At 38.0% G+C, this 26,605-nt stretch overlaps 1 protein-coding gene across 16 annotated transcripts in view; it reads right to left on the bottom strand.

The window, feature by feature from the left end:
* The window catches only part of EYA4 (EYA transcriptional coactivator and phosphatase 4), a 284,622-nt gene extending 258,248 nt beyond the window's left edge, over positions 1–26,374 (bottom strand). For 14 of the 16 annotated variants that reach the window (XM_031667426.1, XM_031667424.1, XM_031667425.1 and 11 more), the window contains exon 1: positions 25,981–26,374. The gene's annotated coding sequence lies outside the window, so the exon portion shown is untranslated. The other 2 variants (XM_031667412.1, XM_031667421.1) reach the window with 2 other exon arrangements.
* Positions 26,375–26,605: the final 231 nt, after the last annotated feature.

Below are 26,605 nucleotides of genomic sequence, written 5' to 3' on the forward strand. Positions count from 1 at the left end.
ACACCACATTTTAGCTATGCTAACACTGATGTACAACTAAGAATGTATTTGGATACTGACGAATGGGAAACACTAAAAGAAATTTGGTAAAGAATTACATTTTTGGTTTCACATACTTTAATTATTAATTTTACGTTGTCTGTGCAATAAGTAAAATTTTATTTGTCTCCAATATAATAGAGAAGCACAAAGTAAAACCAAATGATGCTAAAATGGTTTCACAGGATCAGGTAAAGCTATAGCAGATAGTGAAAATGAATTTTCACAGTAGGCTCTGCAAGTGGCCTCTTTCACTTCTTCTACAGATTAAATTTCATGCCAAAATCATCTCTTTAGGGGAAAGGAATGTTTGTCTTATTTACCCATCTACAGTACCTAGCTCAGGGCCTAGCAAATTTTAGGTATTTCATAAATATTGATTGAATGAAACATACATAATGTAGGAAATCATTCATAAGGTATTTGACAATGTAAACAAAAAAATGAGTAAACAGCCAGATGATTTAACTTTTAAAATTCTTTCTCAAATGTATAGCTATTTTAAGGAAAAATCTTTCCTAAAATATTTTTCTTTCCTTTTTCACATTTTTCAGGTACATAACTGACTCCATTTTAATTTTTACTTTGTTTTAGGACAATACAGATAGAAACTTTTAGACAAGTATTATTTACCGAATGGGAATATTTTAACTTTTCAGAAAATACAACATTGATAATTAGTCTACCAGGTAATTTCCTACTCACCTGATCTAATAATAAAATATACTTAAAAATATTATTTATACCAATTAGAACTACTGTTTATTTACAATATAGCATGTTGCATTAGTTTCCTAGGACTCCTATAACAAAGTACCACAAACTGGATGGCTTAGAACAGAAATTTATTCTCACAGTTCTAGAGGCAAGAAGTCCTAAATCAAGGTGCTGGCAGATTTACGCTTGCTCTGGAGATCCTAGGGAAGCATCCTTCGTCTCTCCCCAGCTTCTGGGGGTTGCTGACCATCCCTGGCTCATAGACGCATCACTCCAATCTCTGCCTTCATTGTCACACTATGTTCTCCGTGCCTAACGTCACATGGCCTCCTTTTGTGTGTGTGTATGTCTCTGTACAAATCTTCCTCTTAAGTACAACAGTCATTGTATTAGGACCCATCCTAATCCAGTTAAAATCTCATTTTAACTGATTACACCTGCAAAGACCCTGTTTCCAAATCAGGTCACATTCCCAAATACAGAGATTGGACCTAGAAGCATCTTTTAGGGAACACAATGTACTCACCACATGTGTACAATTATTACACTGAAATTAGTTTTAAGATGTCATCGAAGTATGAATGTAATATTTCCAGAAAGCATATGTAAGAATTAAGGATACTGATTGTCAGGAAAGAAGTGATAATTTTCCATATGTACCACCATCTCAGAGTACTGTTGCTAACTCAAGTGAAATTAAATAAGACTTCAGGGAAGATATTGGAGCATAAGAGAATTAAGCCAAAACTAGCCCTTCTTTGTTAACTGCCAGTTCAGAATCTATTTCATGAACTGTTGGGGAGTTATTTACATTAATGTTCCATGTTACAACATAATACTTTGCTTTATATTTCCTTGAAATTTAGATTAATTGTTACTTAGTATGACTTTTTATGGTAACGTGAATTTTTTTCTTGGCCAATCACACTAAGGTACTAAAATATTATGAGCCTGGTGATTTTATATTATTGAACCAAGTAAAACTACCTAGGCTAATTGCAGACACAGTATTATTTTACATCATAATTTAGCAATGGTTGTTATGTTAAATCCTTTAACATTTAGTTTTCACAAATATATGAGAAAAAGATGAGAACATTCTCCAAATCAAGTAAGAGAAGCATTACCTCATAATAAAGATATAAGATTAAGGAATAACAGTAACCTCATGCTGTTTTATGAGCCAATAATCTAGTTCCCGCTCTATCTCAAGACCATTCCACCAGAAAAGGTGAATTTCAAACAGTATTATTAGGTTGGTGCAAAAACAATTGAGGTTTTTCGCACTGAAAGTAATGGCAAAAACCACAATTATTTTTGCACCAACCTGTAGCAACCTCACCCATTCCATATTAAATTATTTCTTCTGCAGTTAAGTTTTCAATATATACACCATTCATTATATCCTTTTTCTTAACTCCGCTAGAAGTGAGCTACAAACTCTTGTCTTAGAAAATGAGAATTAAAAATTTAACATTTCTTCTCGTTTAAATACATAAATATCAAATTTCTATATAAAGTTTTAAGACAATTCTCAGAAATGGAATGAGGCATCATGGCTCCGTCCAGATGGGAGAGACTGCAAGGTCCCTTAAGGAATGAGATCCTGAAGGAGGTTTGAGAAGTTTGTAGAGATTCTGTGATGTACACCTAATCCTCTGATTCCTTGAGGCCAGGAGTTCAAGGCTGCAGTGAGCTATGATCACGACACTGCACTTCTCCTAGGTGACAAAGCAGAGACCCTCTCTCTCTCACGAGAAAAGAAAAGAAAGAAAAGAAAGAAAAGAAAGAAAAGAAAGAAAAGAAAGAAAGAAAGAAAGAAAGAAAGAAAGAAAGAAAGAAAGAAAGAAAGAAAGAAAGAAAGAAAGAAAGAAAACTGGGTTGTCCAGGCATGCTTTGCTCCAGCTAAAGAAACACGAACGTGGAGTGGAAGGGACAGATCTCAACTCCACACCACGCTGGCATGGAATGAGGGCTGACGCTGCACATGGAAACACTACACCTCTGGATTCTGTACACAAATGGCACAGTCTTAGCCAGTCATCAAAGCCAAACAACTAGGCTTTGTCACTGACTCCCTGCTCATTTGCTCTCCACCTTCAATATATTACCAAGTCCTATCAATACCTCCAAAAGTTCGTCAAATCCCTCCTCTCTCTCCTCACTGCCACTACAGGAGTTCTGCCGTCATTGTCCCCTGCTTGGGCCAGAGCAACAGCCACGTAATGGTCTCCTTCCCTCCAGTCCTGCTCCCTGGACGTCACTGTTCACAGTGCAACCAGAGTGATGGTTATAAAATAAAGATCTGAATGTAGTCTCTAAAAACAATTCAGAGCTTTATCCTGTCCTAAGGAGAAACCAGAAATTCTTTCATCAGTCCTACCTGCAGCCATGGCAGTGTCTAGCAGAAGTACACCTCTGCCAAAAGGCCCCTTGAAGGGGCTCCGGGGGTGTTTCTGCTCCCCGGGACCACTGCCCCAAGTGGGAGTTCTGGGGATGATTCCTCTTCCTTCTCCCTCAGTCCTGTTCCATTGTTCTCGCCATTCTCTTGCCCTATCACCAGCCTCACACTGTCCTGCAACCACAGCCCGGGACCTGTACATGAGTCTCCTGTGTGGGTACAAGCACGGCTGAGGGCTATACTTGCCTCTTGCTGCAGTGAAAAGGAAAAAAAAGGGAAAGTGGAAGAGTACATTCCCCACTGCTTCAAATCCCTAGCATATCCTTGGAAAAAGATTTAAAAATTGCAGCTGCCAAAACTTTTGTTCCAGGTCACGTGCAGACCCTGGGATGGGGAAACAGGTGCCTGAAGAGTCCTACTCATGGCCTCCAACACAGTCCCTTTCCAACCTGGGTGGGGCTTTCAAGAATCTTTCTGCCTATGCAGAGTCGCCTGGGCCACAGAAAGGGTCACTACACTAAATTTTAACACTCACAACAGTTGATCTACTGTTTGCCTTCCAGATTTCCAAACTGCAAGTAAATTTTCCGAAGCATATCTTGTATAATATTAAGGTTTGCCTGCATATGTATTATACACATACAACATATCTCCCTCCCACAGATGCATATCCAGCTTAACCCATTAGGTAGGGTCTGCAAGTCTTCTCCAGTTACACCAAATTACTTGGATCTAATGATTCATCTTCCTTAGGATATGAGTCTGGGAAAATATCAGGCTAGTCCTCCTTCAGTGGCAAAACCTCTAGGATATAAAACTTAGAAACGTTTCATATCCATGTGGAAAAAAGCTGGTCTGTAGGGAAAGACAGAAGAGAAGTGACCGAGAAAGAGGAGCAAAAATGAAGATGGCAAGAAAGTCCTGGCAGAATTTAAGCACCCAGATCTTGTGACTCCCAAAGTCTCACTGTTTCTCTGCTCTTCCTGCTGCTTACTTGTCCAACTCTTCCTTGCATTTCATGAGCTATCCTCACGGCCTTTAATTAAATTCTCTTCTTTATACTGCAATGGTATAGGAAGTCTAACAGTTTATATTCCTGTTATATTATTGAGAAGTTATAGCTGTGATCAACTGTCCAGATGGGCATTGCTTTACAGTTCCTGTGCACCTAGTCACCTACTCTACCCTCCAAATTTCATTACCGGGTCTGTGAAGCTGGGTCAGGCACTGGCTGGCTCCAGCTACCAGGGAAGCATGCCAGAGAGGAAAGCCAATGGCATAAACAAAGAACACCTAGCTCCAATTCTACGGCCAACTGTTCAGAGACATGGAGATGCACATTCTTGGACTATGCACATGACTCTCCTCTCTGGCCATAGAAAAGAAAAACAGCTGAGGTGTCCAAGAAACAGATCTGGGTGAATAGTAATGAGCACCTTGCCTGACTTCAAGCTCCTTAAATGGAGCCAACCTACAAACTAGATGCTGAGCTATTTTTGAACTGTCTGTAAAGATAGAACATGGACTTTGCAAAACGGTTCATTTAACTCAAAATGTTTAAAAAATGATGATGGGGTTCATACTTCTCATGCTAAAAATTACAACAAGCTCTACTTTGTGACAATCATTTGGGGCATTTGACATAAGTTCATTTGATGGCAGGTCTTCCTGGAATTATGAATTAGGATCACTTGATTTTTCACAAGCAGGTCCAAACAAGGTGTTCTATTTTGTTTGTGTTTGCTAATTGGTGATGGTTGCCTAGATAGCCTAGAAAATACAGAAGTAATTATGTGTGAATTGTCCCAGGGAGACATGTGAAAGAATTCTTAGCGCAAGCAACCTCAGCACCCCTACAGATACTAAGGCAGACTCTGCAGACCAACTTTCCTTCTCTTATGTCACTCCTATTGCTCTTCCCTACCAGTACTGAGAAATTATTCTGCTGAGCACACTGTAACGGTTCATCTAGCTGGCTCTCCTATAGCCTGCCAGAAGAGAATATATTTGAAGTCTTTCTTAGAAGCGATCTGCCTTTTTCTCAGCCATAAATCTCTCTTCTGTGTAACCTGGAAACCTTTATTGATGAAGAGTATATGACTGTATATATTGCTTAACACACATCTGATGACTTTATGATCCTCCTGAGGAAAATGTGTTGCACTTTGAGAGAATTTAAGAATAGATCTCCCAAGTTTAGAATTGAACTCTTGAAACCCTAGAGATGTAAACGATAGTTTTGCTAGAGGGGATGTAAGTTTAGTGATTCCAAGTAAAGACCGGAATAAAATAGATCAGCTTGTGAACCCTTGCTTTTAGTACTGGATAAATGTGTGATCTTGGAAAAGCTAATTAATATCTCTAAATATCACTGTCTTGATCCATAAAATAGGGTTTTTAATAACATTTGTATTGTATTTTGTTATGATTAAACAAAAAATATATTTCAAAAATGTAGACCACTTTGCTTGCTAGTGAGAGTGGAAGAAAACCTGTTTTTATATTTTGCTCTTCATATACTGAATTAAAACATTTTAACATTCTTTGCTGTATAGTAGAGTGGTCTCTGCAATTTCTCAAACAAATGTAACTATTTTTGACCCTGCTTAACTAACAGTATCATACTAACCACTGATCTCCAGAAGCTACATTAACCAATTGTATTTAGATAGTAGCCAAAAGTCACCAGTCTTTTACCAATTCTCTGAACTCAGCTACGCTTGTAAAAATGAACAACACCTTGATTAAGTCATTAGCACTTGTCACCTTTTAGTTGTCATTGTGTATAGCATCAAAGTTGTGACTGGTGCCTTTAGTGTTGAGAGACTGATATAATCAATAAACAATTATAGATGCACATGTGAAAAAGAAGGGAATAGGAAGGCATGACCATTCAGTGTTAACGGGATGTTAAGAAATTTTAAGTTGGCAAAAGCAGGAGAGTAAGTACAAAATACAATGAAGACAATCGATCATTACAATATTTTGATAATCTTAAAAGCCTTAAAATACCCAAAACAAAGAACGGCACATGTGATATCATTGCAACAACACATCTACTTCACATTTCTGACAAACAAGATGAACAAGAAGTGGAGTTAAGTGGCAACTTAAAGGCTGTTGTGACGCTCCAAGTGAGAAGCCAAGAGAATCTAGACTGACATGGGGTGGAAAAAGGCCTGGAGAAGAGGTGGATATGAGGGATAATATGCTAGATACATCAATAAAACAAAGAAACTATATGAATATAACTGATAAGGCAAATATGACTTTCAGGTATCACACCTTAATTCATGAGAAATTGATGATATGGAAAAGGCATGTTTGTGTTTCTGCTGTTACTGTTTTGTTGTCATTATCTTCATTTACGGCGATCGATCGGCAGGAAGCAAAAGCAAGAGGCAATCCACAGAGGAGAGAGTCTGAAAAGTTTGTCACATTTATTGGAGGGGGGCTAGAAAAACTCGGCCCACCATCAGACTCAGCAAAGAAGCCTGTCCTATGATGGAGCCTTTGGGAACAGAATAAAAGAAAATAATTACTTGAGTGAGATAAATCAAAACTTCAGCCTTGCAGAAATCTAAATTCTAAATGTTTACCACATCTGTGGTATGGAAACCTCAAGCCAAAAAAAAATAAAATCAAGACTGACCTAGAGATCTGTCTGAAATCCCTAGACTCTAGGGAAAGGCAAAATTGCTCCATAGAGTACAAAGGGTTCTGAGAGAGAAATCCACCAAAAATTATAAACTACAGGCCAGGTGCGGTGGCTCATGCTTGTAATCCCAGCACATTGGGAGGCTCAGGCAGGCAGATCACTTGAGGTCAGGAGTTCGAGGCCAGCCTGGCTAACATGGTGAAACCCCGTTTCTACTAAAAATGCAAAAATTAGCTGGGCATAGTGGTGGGCGCCTGTGATCCCAGTTATTTGGGAGGCTGAGGCAGGAGAATCACTTGAACCCAGGAGGCAGAGATTGCAGTGAGCCAAGATCGTGCCACTGCACTCCAGCCTGGGCAACAGAGCACAACTCCATCTCAAAAAGAAAAAAAAAAAAATTATAAGCTACATAAAGAAACAAAACACAGTAGAGAGTAGCCACAATAACAAATTAGGAATCTAAGAATTTGAAACTACAGAGCAATGTGGAAAAAACTAGGTAAGCATACTTAAAACAGAGACAAAAGAAATAGAAATAAAATGGAAAAGCCACACACAAAAAAAATACACACACAAATCCGGAAGACAGCCATAAAAATGTTTTTAAAAATATGTTCACTGAACTTTTTTACAAGAAACAAACTAATTAAACAGTAAATTAGATACATCTAAAGAAATAATTTGTGAACTACAAGGTAAATCTGGTAAATCTCAAGAAGGAAGTGCCCATCCTCATAAAAGAAAACAATAACAACAAAAACAGTAACAAAAACACAATTATAATCTTTCCAAGCAACTTTGCTATAACATCAATGTCTCAGGAATCAAGGTGTGACACCGGTGAGTCATACTCTTTATTATGGGAAGGGAGGAGTCCCAAACACAACAAAGTAAACATGAGAGCTACATAATATAGCAATAAATCTGATTCACTTAATGCCAAGTTACTGATTTGAATTGTGTCCATAATGAATACTAATTAAGAATGTAACTAAATAAGATGCTGTTTGCCTTCCTTAAATTTGGGACACTTGAGGATAATTTTACTGATCCAGATTTTTAATTGAGGCATCCAGGAAAGTTTGAGTACCCTTTTTCCTCTCAATAAATCCCCCTGTAGCATTTGAATATAACAATCATTCCACTGACCCTGTAACTGAATTAAAAGTACGGCCACTTTTACCAACAACTGTTTTTATGGCTTCTAAAAAGCGAAAGACCTTTAAAAGGGCTGAAGTTGTAAGAATTCAGAAAATAATGTATCAAATACATTTGGTGATTTGATTCAACTCAACGTTATGCTTCCCTGCTATGTGTCCTGACTTTATGGGCAAATTTGGAGAGAGATATATTAAGAGACACAGAAAAAGAAAATGAGAGAGAATGGATACAAATGGAATCTATATAGTTCTCTTTCTTTGTCTTGGGATTATGAGGAAGATAGAAATAGGTGAGATTTATTAACAGGCTGATCACATGAGTCTGTAGGTATAATACTTGAAGCTTCTTAGCTCCAATGAATAGAACCACCTCCTCTCCTTGTTCTTTCTTTTGATTATTCCTTATATATTAGTTTAAAAATCTGCTTTTCAAAACTTCCACTTTCTGGCCTGCCCAGCAGAGCCACAAACCATAAACTGAATCCTGCTTTCACATGTATGGCAGGCTGTTAGATATCAGGAGCATGCTGTCATTCATGTCACTCCTAATCTTTTTTTCTCAAGTTAAGTACAGTGCCTCTGGTTAACAAGAGCATATCTTCAATTTTAAAAAAGTCTTTGTTTCCCAACAGGGAATTATGAGGGAATTCAGTGAGCCACAAAAGCATAATTGCTTAGGAAATGCATTAAATGGAAGGTAGATATAAACTAGGTCAGAGTGCAACATTATTTTTAAATCACTCAATTGTAAATTGACATATTAATATAGATCAACATTAATGTATACCAAAGTATCACATTTATACCCAGATAAAAATGTAAAGGAAAACCAATTAGCTGAAATAGAAATTAATGATGACAATCTTCAAAGCAGCAAGAATGCGCCTTTGAGAAAGACCCTAGGGTTCTGTCTGTTTGCTTGTTTGTTGGAGACTAAATTATTCTTCAGTAAAACTGAAGGGGGAAAAAAAGACTAACATTTAAGCTACAGGAAGATGTGGTTTGCCTGGTACTTGGACGTTCTTCGTAGAATCTACAAGTTCAGCTCCCAGGGGTCCAAATGCCCTTGGACCTGAAAAGCCTCCTGGGAAAGAACGCTTCGAAGGGAAGAGTTGGAAAACCATACAAGCAGAAACCAAGTCTGAGTCCTAAGTCTTGGGGCTGCAAGAAAAGAACAAGAGAACAAGCCAAAAAAAGTTGCCCATTAAACTCTCTATAGAAGGGGAGGAGGGCAGGTGTCATCACTATGTACTCTGAGGTCTCTGTTACAGGGTACTGGGCTGAGGGAAGTTGCTAGACACTTTCCTCATTTCAAATTCCTTGTGACCCCAGAAGTTCCATCAAAAAGTGAGGTCTGACCCAGAGAAATCCTATTTGCTTTAAATATAACTCTGCAAGCTTGTGGAAAGAAATGAATTTGGTGAAGAAAGCGTGGGAAAATACTGGTTAAACTAGTAAGAAAACGATCTCAATAAAAAAGAATTTAAAATGTGAGAACTGAAACTCAGGAAGATGGCAGAATGAGAAGCAGAATAATTTGCCCCCTCTCTCTTGATTCAACCAAATATAAAGACATCAGGTGGCAGAGATGTGGATATTAGTCCTTATAGTACTCTCTAAGAGTGCCATAGTTTTTCCTGGTCCCCACTCTATGCCCCAGGCATCTCCTCCAGGGCTTCAGCCAGTTCTTGTTCAAGCACTTGAACAAACTAGATTCACTCCTGAATTAGCTTCAGGTGCTGCCCATAGACACTGCTATGGCCCACACTTGGACAATTCAGCTTGGTTTTCTTAATGTCTTAATTTCTTTTTTATGATTGTGAAAAAAATGTAATGAGTTTCTTTCAAGAAATATCTAAGATATATATATTCAAAATATTTATAGTCCCTAAATCAAGACTGTATCATACAAAAACACTGATTCTTTCAAAATGCATGAATGAGTGAATGAGTGCATAAACAGGCAACAGTGCATAAATGCATGAATGAATGGATGAGCACATAAATAAGCAAATAAGGCAATATACTTCTAAAGCACATGTCAGGAAATGGATAAATTACGTTTCATGAAGTTTCAGATCGAATCAGGCAAACAGAATTGTTGATTTCTATGTCTGCCATGACTCAGTGTATAGCTTTGGGAAAACCTTGTAATTTCTCCATACTTCAGTTTCTCACCCTATAAAAGGAGTATATTGCTTGAAATTTAATTCCCTCACAGCAGTGAGAGTTTTGATTCAACGTTTATAAAACGCTTTTTAGCTTCCCTGATTAATAGGCAAAATACTGTGGTAGTTTGTATAATACATTTTCCAAAAAGGATAAAGGTAACTGGTCGAATCTGATGTAAAATAATACTTTACTCGAGAAATAAGTATCAGTCATATTTATTACCTCTCCATTTCATTTGCGAAGTAATAAAAATTACTTCTAACAGAAAAAGTATCAAATTAATATTCAAGCCAGTTGAAGTGTTATCATCATAGGTCTCACCTACGTTGGGGGAAGGAAAGTTGTTTTGTTTTTCCAGCCTACCCCACATGTTTATATGGTAAAGTCAGGAATGTTGGGCACAGTTTTGAAGGCCTCTAGCGTATTCATTGGTTTCTGGCATTCTAATGCACTCTACTCTTATAACCATAAAAGTACTCTTGAGTGCTTCTGGAAATATATAACAAATCCTTAATCAATTTAAGAGTGTTTTAACTGAACACATGAAATTTCTTGGGAGGAAAATATTAGCTATTCTACATACACACAGTACTTAAGTTAGCAAGAGAGTTCCTTCTCAAAGGCACAAAGCAGTTTCCCCATAGTAATATAATTTTCAGTTTTATATGTGTAAGTCCTATTGAATCCCTTAGAATAACAGGAAATTCTGCAGGAAAAAAACCCACAAAAATTGATAGCCATATTTATTCAATGCCAGAGGAATACATTGGCTATTCTGAGTTGGACTACTTTTTAAAGGCATTAGATAACCATTGAAGATTAATCAAAATCTTAACCAAAAACTACGAGAACTGAATATTCCAGAGACAGAATTTTCTACATATAAGAACCTAACAGTAAAATCAACAGATTAATATACTTCATTTTAAAATTGTATCTATCAGATTACTTTAGCCAGCACTTGAGTAGCAATTTTCTGAATTTTGATGCATTAATTTTTATCTTCACATTAAACAGATTATGATAACAGATTTATAAATTAGTCATTGATATGATATAACTGATATTGTGACATGTGTAATAATATTTATCAACACATTTAGAATGGAGTAATGTCATTTATTATTTATACAATGTCTACACCTTTCACTTCTATGTTAAAAAGCTATCACAATATATGTAAGGTGCTTAGAACTGTACCTGGCACAGAGCAGGCTCTTACTGGAATAATAATATATCATTCCTCATAAGTTCTCACCAATCGCATGAGAGTTACAACCATTTCTCCTAATAATTCTGGCAAATATTTGATGGTACTAAGTAAAAAATGTAGTGAATATAATATATACTGATTTATGTCTTCCTACCATGCGGACTTAAGAACCATAAGTATATATAATATACATTCATAAAAATGAATACTAACTATTCTTAATTGAGAAACTAATTATAGAAATTATATGTATACATTCAATATACCACTATAACGATTCCTCTTAACCAGAGCACAAATAATTACAAGGTTCACTTAAGTTGAAATTTTTGCACCTGGCTTTTGTGATAAAGATGAGAATACTACCTTAAAAGATGCAAGATTCATAAATCTTTTTTAAAAGTATGTTGGCACTTTCTATGGAAAATGCACATACATATTTACCTATTAATCTTGCATCTAGAGGTTTGTCTACAGATATTTTTGGCAGGTGTACAAAGAGACATAAAAATCATCAATGCAACATACTTAGTAATAGTAAAAATCTGAAAGCAACGTAAACATACACCAAGAGGGGAACAGTGAAATTATGAAACATCTGCATAGCTTAAATAGAAGCACCCAAAAGCATATGTACTGATGTGGAAAAATATTCAAGATTCAGCAGATCAAAAGCAAGTTTTAAGGATCAATGATCCTATTGGAGTTAAAATGTAAAATGAAAATAAATTACATCCTCATATAGTTCTTACATTTACACGTACATAGAAAAAAAATGCCTGAAAAGATACACACCTAAGTATAAAAACTTATCATGATTTGCAGAGATTAAGAAATGAGTAAACACACTTTTTACTTTAAATAGAGCCATATTTTTTAAATCTTTTAAGAAAGTATAACATATGCACAGTAAAATAAAATATACATAAATCAAAAGTTGATCACTGATGAATTTTTATTGAATAAACACTTCCACATGACCAGCAACCAAACCAAGATAAAAGACATGATCAGGATTTCAGAAGCCTCTCTCTTGCTCCCTCTGGTCATTCCTCTCAAAAGTAACCTCTATCATCTCTGTTGTAATATGTTATACAAAGTATGAATTATTTGTATTTTTTAAATAACAGAGTAAAAAAAAAAACTTGCTTTTAGCAGCAGGAATTTCCCTCTCTGAATATCAAATACACTCAGCAATTTATTCCAAGATATCAATTCAAACTCTAACCTGAGCTTTTACAGTGGGCCAGGCACTGAACCAAGTGTCTTTCCTGCATGAATTCAATTCTTCTTTACAACTCCATGAGGCGAGTACTGTTCTTATTCCTTATGTACACATGCTGGAACTATGGCTTACAGCCACTCAGAAAATTATATGACCAAAGTCACATCGCTGATGAGTGGCAGAGCCTGGATATACACAAAGGTAGTGATTCCAGCTTTCTCAACTCCTCGTCAGAAACAAACAAATAAAAATGAAGTGGTAAGATGTAGAGCTGGGAGCATGAAGGGTCCCCAGCATGAAGTTCTCTTTTTTTGTTGTTTTGTTTTGAGTAAGTGACTTAAGGTCTTAAGGTCACATAATACAGCAACTCATCTGCAGAATGGAGGGGTTAGGCTAAATCTCTCTTCTGATCTGATGATCTGACTCTGATAAATAAAGTGACCCACTAAAGCAAAGAGCAAATATGCTTTGTCATGATGTAGTGCAATCATGTACTGTACTATGCTCAAAAATGACTCATACAAGAAAATAAAACCACAATTTTTGAAACTATTGGAAACAACAATCTTAATTTAATGTTATTTTGGGACATAGGAGGATTTTCCCCCCTAAATAAGCAATTGGTGGTTTTTGAAGGGTCTTGCTCATCTTTGTATGGAAAATGCCTAAAAACAAACCACTAAAAACTAAACAAATTTTTTTTCCTTCCTCAATTGTGCCTGAAAAAAAAAGATGTAACTTCCCTCACCAAAAGGCCACATATATTTTCAATAGATACATCTGGGATTTGGGCTCCCCACATTTTGAAACACTGACACAAACAAATACAGAACATGCTTTCTCTCAAATGAAATCTATAATTCTGAGGGTTAAAAATTCTTCAAAATAACATGAAATTGATCTCAGCAGAAGTCAACCAAAGAGATCAAGGTTTGTTTCTGGAGAAAACTAGAATTATGAAGACCATAAACCTCAACTAGAAATCTGTCTTTTAAATGTCAGTTTATTGAAAATACCTATGTATGCTGGACATACCTTTCCTTCCACTAGAAAATCAGTAATACTTTGGTACAAATGAGGCTTTAAATAAGTTGGAGTAGAAAATCACCAATAAACCAGCTTCCATGACCACAAGCAAAAGAGAACCAGTTTTCCAAAAAGTAAACAGGATTCGTCCTTTGTAGATGTCTGGTTTGAGACCTATGCCCTTTAAAGACATGCATGGAACAGTGCAGTTACCTAATTTCCATCTATATCCCCAGGTGTTGAGGTTACAGAGGGAAAAAAGATATGATCTCTCCCCTCTGTGAACTCAAAATCTCTCTAGAAGACAGACCATATAATGAACACCAACACACTGTGCTGTTATATTAATAGTCCAAATAAAGTGCTATGGTATTACACAGAGAAAAGAATTAATTCTGCCTGAGCCTTAGGGAAGGCTTCACAGAGGAGGTGACATTTGAGCTAAGCCTTGAAAGATGAGTAGATTGTTTTTTTTGTAGTTCAGGTAGGCAGCAAAAGAGCATTAGGCAAGTAGGTTAAGGGAGTTGGGGCCATGGAGGATAAGGGTGGTGAGAATATGCTAGGGAGAAAAAAAGGAAGTGACTGATGGCATTATAAGAAATAAAACAACTATAAGTAAGTCTTACCACATTAGGACCCACTATACGAAGAATCAACCTGAGAAAGGAGATATGTGACTTGAATTCTCTGCGGGGTTCCTTGATTTATGAACCCAGGAAGTGCTCATTTGGAAAAACAGAATCTCTGGGTTTTTGGCCGTTCTCCAGTAACTAAAGGACTACTAGCCTTCCTGTTCAATATCTGGCATAAAGTGCCTGGATGGACCTGTGGTTTGCTGTGCCTTCTTTGGACCTCCCGTCCATGAATGAAGCAGAACTTTCCCCCACCATCTGTGATTTAAACCCCTGTCTTAAATTCTCCGCGACACTCCCCGAGAATGACCCCCACCTGTCATTGGGTTGCCCAGCACCCACTTTATGTCTCTGCTAACAAGTAGCTATGCAGGGTCCTTCTCCACCTAGGAAACAGAAAAATATTTTGGTCAAATACAGTATGCTGTATTTGCAGCCACTCTGCCACCTAAGCACACATTTCAAAATTAAAGCACAAATCAAAGGAAGTGAGAGAGAAAGAGAAAGAGAGAGAGAAAGAGACAGATTGTGTGTGTGTGTGGGTGTGTGTGTGTGTGTGTGTGTGTGTGTATTTTCAAGTACTTCTACCCTGCCTACTTGGGCATCAATTAGTAAATGATGTGAAATCTCTAGGTTCGTCTGACTGCTTCCATGATTATCTACCTAATACAATTAAAGTAAAACCACTAAATTAGACAATGCATATGTGTAGAATTTCAAGTACCTTTGCAACTTCTAACAAGATAAAAATTATCTACTGGTTAGAACTCTTAAGAAAATTAGTCTAATCATATATTTATAATATTAATGTTTCATATTTCAGAATAGTCTTGAAATTCAACCCAAAACTCATATGGGAAAAGTTATCCTCTCTCACTTTATGTGAACATTATTGTTCCCATTTTGTTCTTTGCGAGTGATTTTTGAAATGTCTTCCATATACGCTTAAATTATGTAAGAGTAGTGCCCAGACAACAGTCATATTTACTTACATCAATTATGTATCAATTCATAGATAAAATGTATCGGTCAACATCAAACCCATAGAATGAGAACATAAAAGTTTGGATCTGAGAATTCACGAAAGAGAGTTTTTACATGTAATATATTCATTTTTACTTTCTTCCAGCTGTACAAATGTTATTAACTCAAGATCTTGAACTTGTGGTTACAACTGAAAGTTAAACATACTTCTTTTGAAAAGTTCTCATTACATATGAACAAATGATTTAATTCATTAAGTATTTTAATATTGAGCAGTTGTGATTATTGGTAACTTTACCCTTTCTAACACTACAGACTTAATAAAGTAAAAGTTTCTTATTACTGAATACTTACCCACAGAAATGGAAAGGCAATGGTCATTATTCAAAAATAATTCCAAAGTATCCACTGACAAGTAACAGGAAGAAACGACACATAGGTGATTCAAATAAATATTTACTTCCTATATACTGTCTCTCAGATATTGTTCCTCCCACCCACATATTATTTCCAGAAAAGGAAAATATGCTGGAGATGGTCAATCTGTGTGAAGCTTATCTGTATATCCCCTCTGTGGAAAGTTAATCTATCAACACAGACTAATGAGAATTGTTTGACTTCATGTTTAAACTTGGGAGGAAGGTATTAGGATTCTCCACACTCGACTGGAAATAGAACAATCCTCTTATGCAGAGCCCTGGGAGTTTTTTGACTATATCAAATGATATTACGATCTGCTTAGGTTATGGGTTCTCAAGAAGAGGCAATTTTGTTTCCAGAGAACACCTAACAGTGTCTGGAGACACCATCATTACCCAGGGGAGGGAGGGTTCCTGGCATCCAGTGACACCACTAAGCATCCAACCAGACACATGACAGTATCCCCTGAATAAATTATCCAGCTCAAAATGTCAATAACCACTGCTTGAAAAACTCTTATTTAAATATACTGAAGAATTCAAGTACAACATCAATATTATCATTTAAAAATATATAGAGATACACCTGGTAGCAGTTCCAGATAAGATGTAAAAATGAGACCTTGACAATTAATACTTTAACTTTCCTTTTTCCTTCAGCCCCATCCTGCCACATAACCATTATATCTGAATCCAAGGACCCAGTGATAAATTCTATAAGTAGAGGTACTAATAACCTCCTACTGTCTCTCCAAGGTAAGAATCATAACAATATGTAAAGTTACCTTTTAAAAAGTTTACATTGAGTTCACCAAGCCCACTACTGAAAACTATACAAATTCTCATAATTGTACCTTCAGGCTAAAAAAAAGCAACTGAGGAAACTTAAATATTGGCTATAAAGTACCACCATTATACAATGTGCTTAAAATTGCTTAAAGTAGTTGAGGAACCACACAGATTAAAGCTCTAAAGAAATCTGGATTACTGTCTGTGGAAATATTTAATAAAAGAAATACTACTGCACAATGTAAATGGTCAATGCCAACTGTTGAGCACCTATAGTGTCTTCTCTTAAGGCTCCAAATACAACCTCGGATTTGCCAAGGACCCACAGTATCTAATTTATACTTGGACTGTTGGACACTCCACTTATGCTCACCAATCCATAGCCCCCCAAAAAAGACCTTCGGCTCTAAATACCTCTGGAACATTTGGGGGTAATCTAATGAAAGATACTCAATCATAGTAATAATAACTGATGCTCATATCAAGCACTACTCTAAATATATTTACATATATTTACTCATTGAATTCTCATCAGAACCTGTGAGGCATGTTCTGTTACACATGAGAAACTGAAGCAAAATCCATTTCAGTAATGTGCTTGATGTTACAAACTCTTCAACGTCAGAGCTGAGGTCTGAACCCAAGTGGCCTGGCTCCATATTCTTTTTTTTTTTTTTTTCTTGAAATGGAGTCTCACTCTGTTGTCCACGCTGGAGTGGTGTGATCTTGGCTCACTGCAACCTCTGCCTCCCGGGTTCAAGTGCTTCTCCTGCCTCAGCCTCTTGAGCAGCCGGGATTACAGACGCCCACCACCATACCCAACTAATTTTTGTATTTTTAGTAGAGATGTGGTTTTGCCATGTTGGTCAGGTTGGTCTCAAACTCCCGACTTCAAATGATCTGTCCGCCTCGGCCCCCCCAAGTGCTGGGATTACAAGTGTAAGCCACTGAGCCCAGCCCCCATATTCTTTCTACTTAGTCGCTGTGCTATAAGAAGAACTGAGTCCCTCAGATTTCAAGTACTATGAAATTACCGTATCTCCAGAGATTTTCAGGATCCTTGGCTTATCCACCAGATCACTGACTTCCCAGTGGTAAGAAATAAACACACTTCCACATTCACATATACATACATATAACCTAGGTCTGGATTCACAGCTGCAATTCTACTGGGTTTATACCAAAAACCCCTGAGGTTGTTCTTGAGGTAGTCTCACCTTGTAATGGTCACTGCCCTTCTCACTGTTCCCAGTCTCAAGTGGGAGATGTTCAGTGTCACAATCTCTGCTCTCATTCCCAGTCCCTTTACTCATTCATTCAATGGGAATATAACAACTACCTACTGACTATATGTCCAGCAGTGCACTGTGCATTAGCGATACAGAAATGACAAATACAGCTAATCCTTCCAGTAAATTATTAGCTTAAAGCAGGATTTAGACTAATGTAACCTATTACATTTCAATGTGGCAAGGGCTACGTTAAATGTAGAAGCCGGATGCTTTGGGAGTAAAGAGAAAGAAATGGCCAACTCAGACTCTGGAGGTCAAAGGAACTTATCAGAGGAGGTAACATTTTGCGCCTTAAATCTTGAAAAAGCAGCAGAAAAAGATATTTGCAGGGGGAGAGGGGTAATGTTTAAAATAATTCCACACACAAAGAAATGAAGTGGAAATGTCCAAGGTATAGTTGAGAACTGCAGTTTTCCATACAGCTGGAGAAGAGAGTTGTGAGCGGGGAGTAAGAGATGAGAAGAGCAACTTGAGCAAGGTTCTCAGTATGAAGGGTTATCTTCCCTGCACAGAATTTTGGAATTTGCCCTATAGGCAGCAGGCAAATTTTTTAGGGAATTTTAAGTCCAGGAGGGATCTAATAAAAATCATGAACAAATGTGGTTGAATATCTTAGGGATGGGAGAGAGTGTCAGAGACAGCTCCAACACAGTCCAGAATGGGCCCCCAGGAGAGTAATGAAGATATGATAACTATACTTGTTAAGACAAAGACATTAATATGAACAAGCATGTATAGGACAACTGTCCACCTAAAGCTAATTTGAATACCTGAGGATTAAACCTGTGACCTTGGTTACAACAATTATCTCTCTAAATATTCCTAGGAATGGTATGTAAAACTATAAGAATACAATGAAAGCGCCAAAGTCTTCAAAGCTATGCAGAGTAGAAAAGAACTCTATCCATCCCACTCTAATTTGCAAGTCTTCAGCAACACTGATAATGAAAAAGCATTTAACAAGCATTTACCAAATACCCACAACTTTGCTAACCATTTTCATGAATGAAACCTTTAAAAACTAAAGTCAACAATTAAAGGAAAAAAACTAGACCTAAATTAAAATTCTTCATGGGTCAACTAAGAAAAATAACAGTAGCATCATCTTATCAACTAAAGTTAATGCAAAAAAAAAAAAAAAAAAAAAAAAACCAGTAGAATTGCAGTTCTTGACAGGTTTATTGAGGTTTGCATGCTTAAGTTACCTACTAGAAGTATTGTTTGAGATTACTGGGAAACCTGCAAAAGGAAATCTGAATGTGATTCACCCACTACGTGATTAAATTTGGTGAGAATGACTTGAGTCATAACCATACATGAATATATATTTGCATTCAAATATAAGTGAAAAGAATCAGGTAATGTAGAGATCTGTTGATTACCCCAAGTCATCATCACTTTCAACATACTGAAAACATTAAGTTAGAAATATTCAATCTCTTAATCAGAACATTCGGTTCTTTTCAAATCTTTTAACATTAGGGAGTTCAAAGTCAGAGGTGAAATATAATGAATAGATCACTCCGTTGGGTATACGCAGAGGTCTGTGAATTGTATATATGACCTTGTGGATAATGAGCCCTCCCGGTATGTGGTACACCTACTTGATTAGGGATAGAATTTCAAACTCTGTGCTATTGCTTTTGTGAGTAGAATTAAACTTAATGGCACATGAATGTAAATTTTTATGATTTAATTGTAGTCTTTCACAAGAAATGTCCCTTTCATTTTAAAAAGAAAGGGGGAAAGGACAACAGAAACAGTAGCAATAATTTACGTGAAAATCTAAAATCATGTCAAGTTAGGCCACTGCTGGCGTTTCTTCTTAAAGTCTTTAGAGGAGGAAAGATGTTCTAATTAATGAAGTCAACCTTTGCAGGTACAAGCCCTTTGTGCCTCATTCAGACCTGGAACTACACATAGGGAACATTTTGATCAGTTTTAATTTTCTCAGCGCTAAAGCGAAGTTGAAGATTGGTTAATAAGGATACTCAAGTTGTACAAGTGAGAGCAGACACATCTTTCTGCGATATATCACACTGGGAGATGTTTTACGGTGTCTGACAGTCTGATTTTTAGTGACGCCACATGAACATGTTAGAGCAGGTACTCTGAATTAACCCCTTTTGTCAGAAGACTCAAATTTTTTTGCAGCAGTTTCCATACATTGAAGACACTTAGAGAGAATTCCAGAGGCGGCCACGGTGAGAGGGTACCTCAGGCCACCTACATCCTGCTTCACCCAGAGCAGTGGCACATTTCTCTACTGGGCATATCGTCAGTTTCCACGTAAATGAAAGGATCTGTGGCTGAGTATATAAGTAAATTTAAAAAAATAGAAAACCACTGCTTCAGTGGAAAAATACTATAAAATTGTAAAACAGGTTATTAACAGCAAAACAAAAGTGTTTACCTAGAGAAAACCTTACACATGCGATAACCAGACAAACTGAATGTATTTCCAAAATATGGGTGTCTCTATTATAATTTAAACCTGCCTCCAGAAGTCCATCATGCACTCTTTAATTCTTCAAGCCTTATTAGTTGGTTCAACATAAATGTGCGAATTTGAGATTCAAAACCAGCATTAAAACAACAAAATACACAAACAAAGAAAATACAAAGTTGATAACATTTAACCAATTTGGACAAGGCTTGAAAAGCAAAGGAAAATTCTACATGTGAGTTAAATATTTAAAAGATCTGGTCATAAATTCTTGATAATTGGGAAACACTACAAAATATAGCATTTCTCCAAATTCAGTCATTTGCTGTCCAGCCTTCATGACTGTGGTTATTTAGGCCATATTCTTGTTCACTGTTACTTAATATGTTTCTTCAGATACTTAATTTTTTTTCTTTGACTTCAATACTTTTTTTGGTCTGGTCTCAAACAATATAGCCCATGAAATTACAGGTCTAATACAAAATTTAACAAATTTTTCTAATATTCAGTTATCCTTACATAACTATACAAGTATTATTAAAACAAAATTTCAGGTACCACCTAAAAATGGTGGTATACGACTGATGGAAGCAAGTGTCCAGCACACGCTTAAGGATAAGGGTGCTGGCTTCATACTGGGGAGTTAGGACCCTGGCTCCACTGTGCTGCATGACTGGGTCTCAGCTTCCTTATCTGTAAAATGGGAATAACAAAAGTACCTAATTTACGGCATAGTTAAAAAGATTAAAATTAGCTAATCCATATAAATGCTTAAAACAGTGTTTTGCATGAAATTCCTTAGTAAATGCTAGCTATGATGTTATGATGGTGAGAGGGATTAATATTATAGTAACAATGACAGCCAAATTGCAATTATCTAAAGACTAAAGTGACCACTTTTATTTAAAAATACACTTTAGGATATAAATATACAGAAGAAAATATGTTCTCATATTTGATACCTACATTAATATATGCCTTGGTGATATGAAAGCTATTCCACATTGGTTTAAAGCAATTTCACTTTGAAAATATTCATGCGATAATAGGAATCAGACTTTGCCTAAAAATCATAACCTAAATAAACTACCCACGCAGGAAAAAAAAAAAAAAAAAAACTTAAAAATTCTAACACGATAGAACATATAGGTCTTTCTGCTACAGTGCAAAAGTACATTAAAATAAAATCACTTACTGTATATAAATAAAAGCTTTACAAATATGAACATGCTGTATTAAAACATTTCATATTGGGAAAAAAATGAGAATTTCTGGTATTTTAGAATGGTGTCTTTCTTCATCATTCATGCACTGAAATCTCAGGGTAAGAAAAGGGCCAGACCAACTCTGAAAGGTTTCAAATATCAAACTATACTATTGTGTCAGTGCCCTAAGATCAATTAGCACCTTTCAATGACAAAAAAGGTTACAGTGAGACTCAGAGGTGCACTCTCTGAAACTGTCTCAAATCACTATATAAATGTGGTTTTGATAACACAAAATGGTTTCTATTTTAAATTAATCAGCTTCATCTCTTTTTCTGGAGGTGTGAAAGGGGTTAAGGGAGTAAGAATAGTGGTGTTCATGTTCAGTATCTCTTTACTAATAAAAACACAGATGGAGAAACACTAAGAATGACAAACTTCAAGCGTAAAATGACGTATCACCAAGGCGTATATTAATGAACAGCTCCACAAGCAATACTGAGTGACAGTAATGTTTACAAAGTCTTCAAACCTCTTAAAAGCAATCAAAGTTGCCTGTACTTCTTTTGAATGTGTAACCTTTGCTCATTTTCTTCCACTTAAGTTCAAGCTAAATGACGCCAAGTTTGGCTCCAAAAATTATTTTAATGAATATGCAGTGTCCCCTTCGTTAAAACACATCTAACTATAAGATGCAGTATTACACATATTGCATCTCACCCATCTCCAAGGCAAATGCCTGAAACAGCATGTCATTTCTTAGTTTAGCAGGAAAAATTCATGAGAGAAGCAGGTACACTGCAGTGCCACCCCATTCCCCCGGTGTTGATTTCCTTCACCTAGTAACCATTGTAATAAAATCCCCCAACTGTATTTCTGAATATAATTAGTTTAAGATACTCTACAGGGAGACATATTATAAGAGTTTAGCATTTAGTTCATGTAAGAATAATATCCATTTGGAAAAAGAAACTGTCAAGATTATATTCTCACTGAAAAAAAGAAGAAGGTGTTTTGATAGAGGTTTGTTCAGCTCTTCAATGAGAGGATTCAAAACGTTTCCTACTTTTGATAGCACGCTTTTCTATTTATTTCTTAAATGAATGATCTGAAATATTTACAACCAGACAGTACCTAATTTTAGGTTTTAAGTGCTTTAACAGCTCCATGAAATATGATCAGCAGCTGCAATACAGAACTATGGTGAATAAACTCCTTATAAACAGGGGCCTGTTTTTACTGAATGTCCAGTGTTCTTGCATTTACCTAACAGAAAAAAATGATAATGAGAAAGCACCATAAATACTCGCATTCTTAAATTACTTAACATTTAACTAAGTATTGAAAAAGATTATCTCCCCTCTTTTCGAAATCTGTATAAAACCTGTGAGGTTTTGTGGGGCAAAATAAGTTTGATTATTTGAAAGTCAGAATGTGAACTTCCTAACATTCTAACTTTTTATAACAATTGTCATGGTTATATTCTACCTTTCTAAATATTCTAAATAATCTAACTCCAATGCATAAAATTTAAAAATGAAATATCAAGCCATATAAATATATTTTTAGACACAACATCAGTCATTTAGAGCTTGCAACAGAGATTGAAAACATGAAATTGGATACTCTATTTCCCGTGGCTATGTAAAATTTATTTACACCCCAAAGTACAACATAAATAAAAAGGAAACTCTTAGAAATGGAGAACTTGTTTTTCTTTTTTTTTTTTTAACCCAAAGAGGCTTATTAAAAGAAAAAATATATATAGCAAAATGACAATAACTCATCTGAAAGTCACCCCTCAAAAAAGAAACTTCTATGCAGACAATTTTTTTCTCCAGCTTCCAGAAACCCTCTGAAATTCAGCATCTATTTTTCTTAACAATTAATAATAATGATTATTCCTTTTTATACAATCACTCCTTTTTATACAAATCTTAAGATTTTTAAAATTTTAAAACTTAAACATACTACTTAAAAGAAAGGTTAATTGTGAATACATACATATATGTGAAACGTTTTATTTTGGAAATGAGAAATTCAATTTCAAATATTCAATAAATACTAATAAAAAGAAAATAACTGAATAAATCTTATTTTAGCTATAATTGTGAACCAACCTGTAGTTACAATGATCTTTAAATATTGAAACATACTATTTTCAGGAAATTTACAAAGAAAAACACGCTTTTGAAAACCATATTGATTTTAGACCTTTACTTCTTATGAAAGACAAGTACATATCCCTAACAATCAAAGAAAGGAGCCGTTTTCAACAAATCTAATTACGTTGCTTTCAAAGCTGTAGCTGTCAAAGGTTTTAACATTCTTGTACAGTCATTTCTAAATACTGGTTTAACTTTGAATGACTTACAACTTTTAATCAGGTGGAACAAACTATTTTTACGGTTTATAACAATAAATGTGGGTGTAGTTATATCTGCTTTCGATATTGTTGCCATAAAAATCAGATTCTGGCAGTCTTGCTCGACACAAAACAGTTCGTCTCTTGTTACTATTGCTTTTTGTTTCTTGGGATAATGCTATTTTTAAAAATACACAAATGTCTTTGAATGCAGTCTCCTAAAACGCTCCATATGACGTATCAAATATTTTGGGGGGGGATTCTCTCCCTGCCCCCTCTGGTTTTTGGTTCTTCAGGTTTAAGCTTGCCAATAACATTTTAAAAGACCAAAAAAAAAAAAAAAAGAGGCACTCATTCTACTTGAAACCAAACTGTACCCGGGAAAGGAATTCAAGTGCAATCCTTTCCCTAAGGTTTTCAAAACAAAAACAACACAACAAACAAACAAAAAACCATCGTCAACTTTCAATCCTGTCAGTCACCTACGTGTAAGTGAAACTTCAGAAGCTGTTGATGGGGAGCCCGCGGTTGTTAAACGCTCCTAAGACTCCCACCTAAATCCCGCAGGAGCCCGCACTGAAACTGACAAACACCCGAGGGTTCACAAAGTGGCTGCAGATGAGAAGAGGAACAAAATGCCATATTCCAGGAGATGTATTTCGCTCCAACAATTACGTTGATCCCAGGGTGCCAAGCCAAAAGGGGTAAGGGAGAAAGAAAACTGTTAAGTATGAGCTCTTAATGTGAAACCTAACCTGTTGGTTCTCTTAGGTATCAGATTTTGGAAGTGTCTGTAATGACAGCCAGGAAAGCAAACTAATGGCCAACGGCCCACTGGGTTTGAACACCAGACTCCTGTTACCTCCTCACAGATCAAGTACACAACACACACGCACACGGAGTTGCTCCACGTGGAACTGCTCTGGAACCAAAACACACGCCCAGGCGCTATTCTGCACCTTGGCAGAAAGGGCAAAGGGACCTGCACCTTCCTCCCCTGCCCTCAGGTTAAGATTCATGAATGACTCTCTAGGCCCGCTCGGGATGGCGGGGAAAGGCGCAGGGGACGCGGTGAGAGAGGACAGTTTCCACACCACCCTCCCGCACACACTGTCACCCCAGGCGCAAACCCGTTGTCTTCATAGGAAGGAGAAAGAGGGGTGGTGGTGAAGGGAGACACTGTGCCCCCAAGCAGGGAAGAGATGACAAAAATTAAATTGCGCTCTCCGCTTTCGCCCCAGCTCTGCCACCCGACTCAGTCCGCAAATTCCCTAATCGCTCCGAACTGTCCAGAATCTCGCAGACAAAGGGAGAAAACTCTTTCAAGTGCTACCAAACGAAAGTTCGGGTTGCTGTGCGGCGCAGAATAAAACAAGCACACACACGTCTACTTCCAAACCCCGCTTCAACACGCTAAAAATCCGAACCATTTCAAGTCCCAAAGCCTCCCCAGACCCAGCAGGCTTGGAAGGAGAGAAAAACCTGCTCTCCTCAGCCAGGTCCCTTCCTTTGGAGAAGTTATAAGCCTTCCATGGCACCCGCTACTCGAGCCAATGAACGCGACTGCTCTGACAAGGCGCTTCTAATTTCACCGACCCTGGCAAACTGCAGGAGACATTCAGTCCACGCCACATAAAAACTATTAAAGTGGGATCGCCGCAGTTGAAAAGCCCGATCAGTGCCTGGAGATTAGAACGCCAGCCTTTAAAGTACACACGCACCCGGCACCGGGAAAGCCCAGGCGCCTGTGATCCTCCGAAGGACTCTAGGTCAGCATCCTCGCGCCTGGACCATCTAGGGGGTCATCAGAAAGTAATACACGTCATAAGAAAGATGTGGGGGAGACCCCGATGCGCGCGCCTCTGCCAGGTGGAGGCGGGGTGCAGGTAGAAGCCGCGCGCTGGACTGCTGGATGAACGCCGTTACGCGCAGGCTCCGCGCCGACCCCGGAAGGGACAGGCAGGCTCGGAAGGGACCCTTGGGACGTGGGGACGTCTTCCAGGGCAGAAAGCACCGCTGCGGTCCGAGGGGCCTGGGCCCTTAGGCGTGGGGCACCTGGCCTCCAAGTGCCCCCCGGGGACGCAGGCGCCCACGCACCGTCCAGCTGCGCGTCCTCAGTCCCCATCGCTCGGCGTCCCCGGCAGAGCCTGGCGCACTTTCCCGGAAAGTTTGGGGGTTCTCCAAACTCAGGCCCCCCGGGAGCCCTGGGGCGGGAGTTCGAAGAACGGGACACTCACCTCGTCGCCCGGTCCGCCTCGGGTTCCCGAAGTATCTGTCCCAGCCGCGGTTCCGTGCGTCCGTAATTAAGTATTTATTCTCGTTCCTTCCAGTGTCGAAGTTTCCCCTTCGCGCTGTGCCTCTGGTGAAAACAGGACATCCCCTTCGGCCGCCCCACAACAAATAGCGTACACAAGCAGCGGAGAAGCGGGGCGGGGGGAGAAGCCGGCTCCGAGGGGGAGGAGGAAAGGAGAGGAGCCAAAACTCCGGACTGCGACAGGGGGGAAAGGAGAAGAAAAGAAAAAGAGAGAGCGCGCCCAGCCGCCGCAGTCGTCACTCCCTAGCTTTTCCCGCAGCTCTTTCCCCCTCTCTAAGGCAGCGACAACTTCACGTGGACAGGATGGAAGTTTTGCGCCGAAGCCGGGAGCGACCGGAGCGTGCGCCGCGCTGCGGGCAGCCTCGCACTTGCGCACGGAGGTGGGGCGGGGGCGACGTCGTCGCCGGCTACTGCGGGCACTGGAGGCCGCCGGGGGCCTCGGGGCAGGCCGCCAGGGACGCGGGGGGCGGCGGTGAGCGGGGGACCCACTCCGTTTTTATTCGACCTCGGGTGACTGCCTATTGTCATGGTTTGCGATCTCGCGTGGG

This window comes from Papio anubis, chromosome 6 (assembly GCF_008728515.1).
Source record: "Papio anubis isolate 15944 chromosome 6, Panubis1.0, whole genome shotgun sequence".
Lineage (NCBI taxonomy): Eukaryota > Metazoa > Chordata > Mammalia > Primates > Cercopithecidae > Papio > Papio anubis.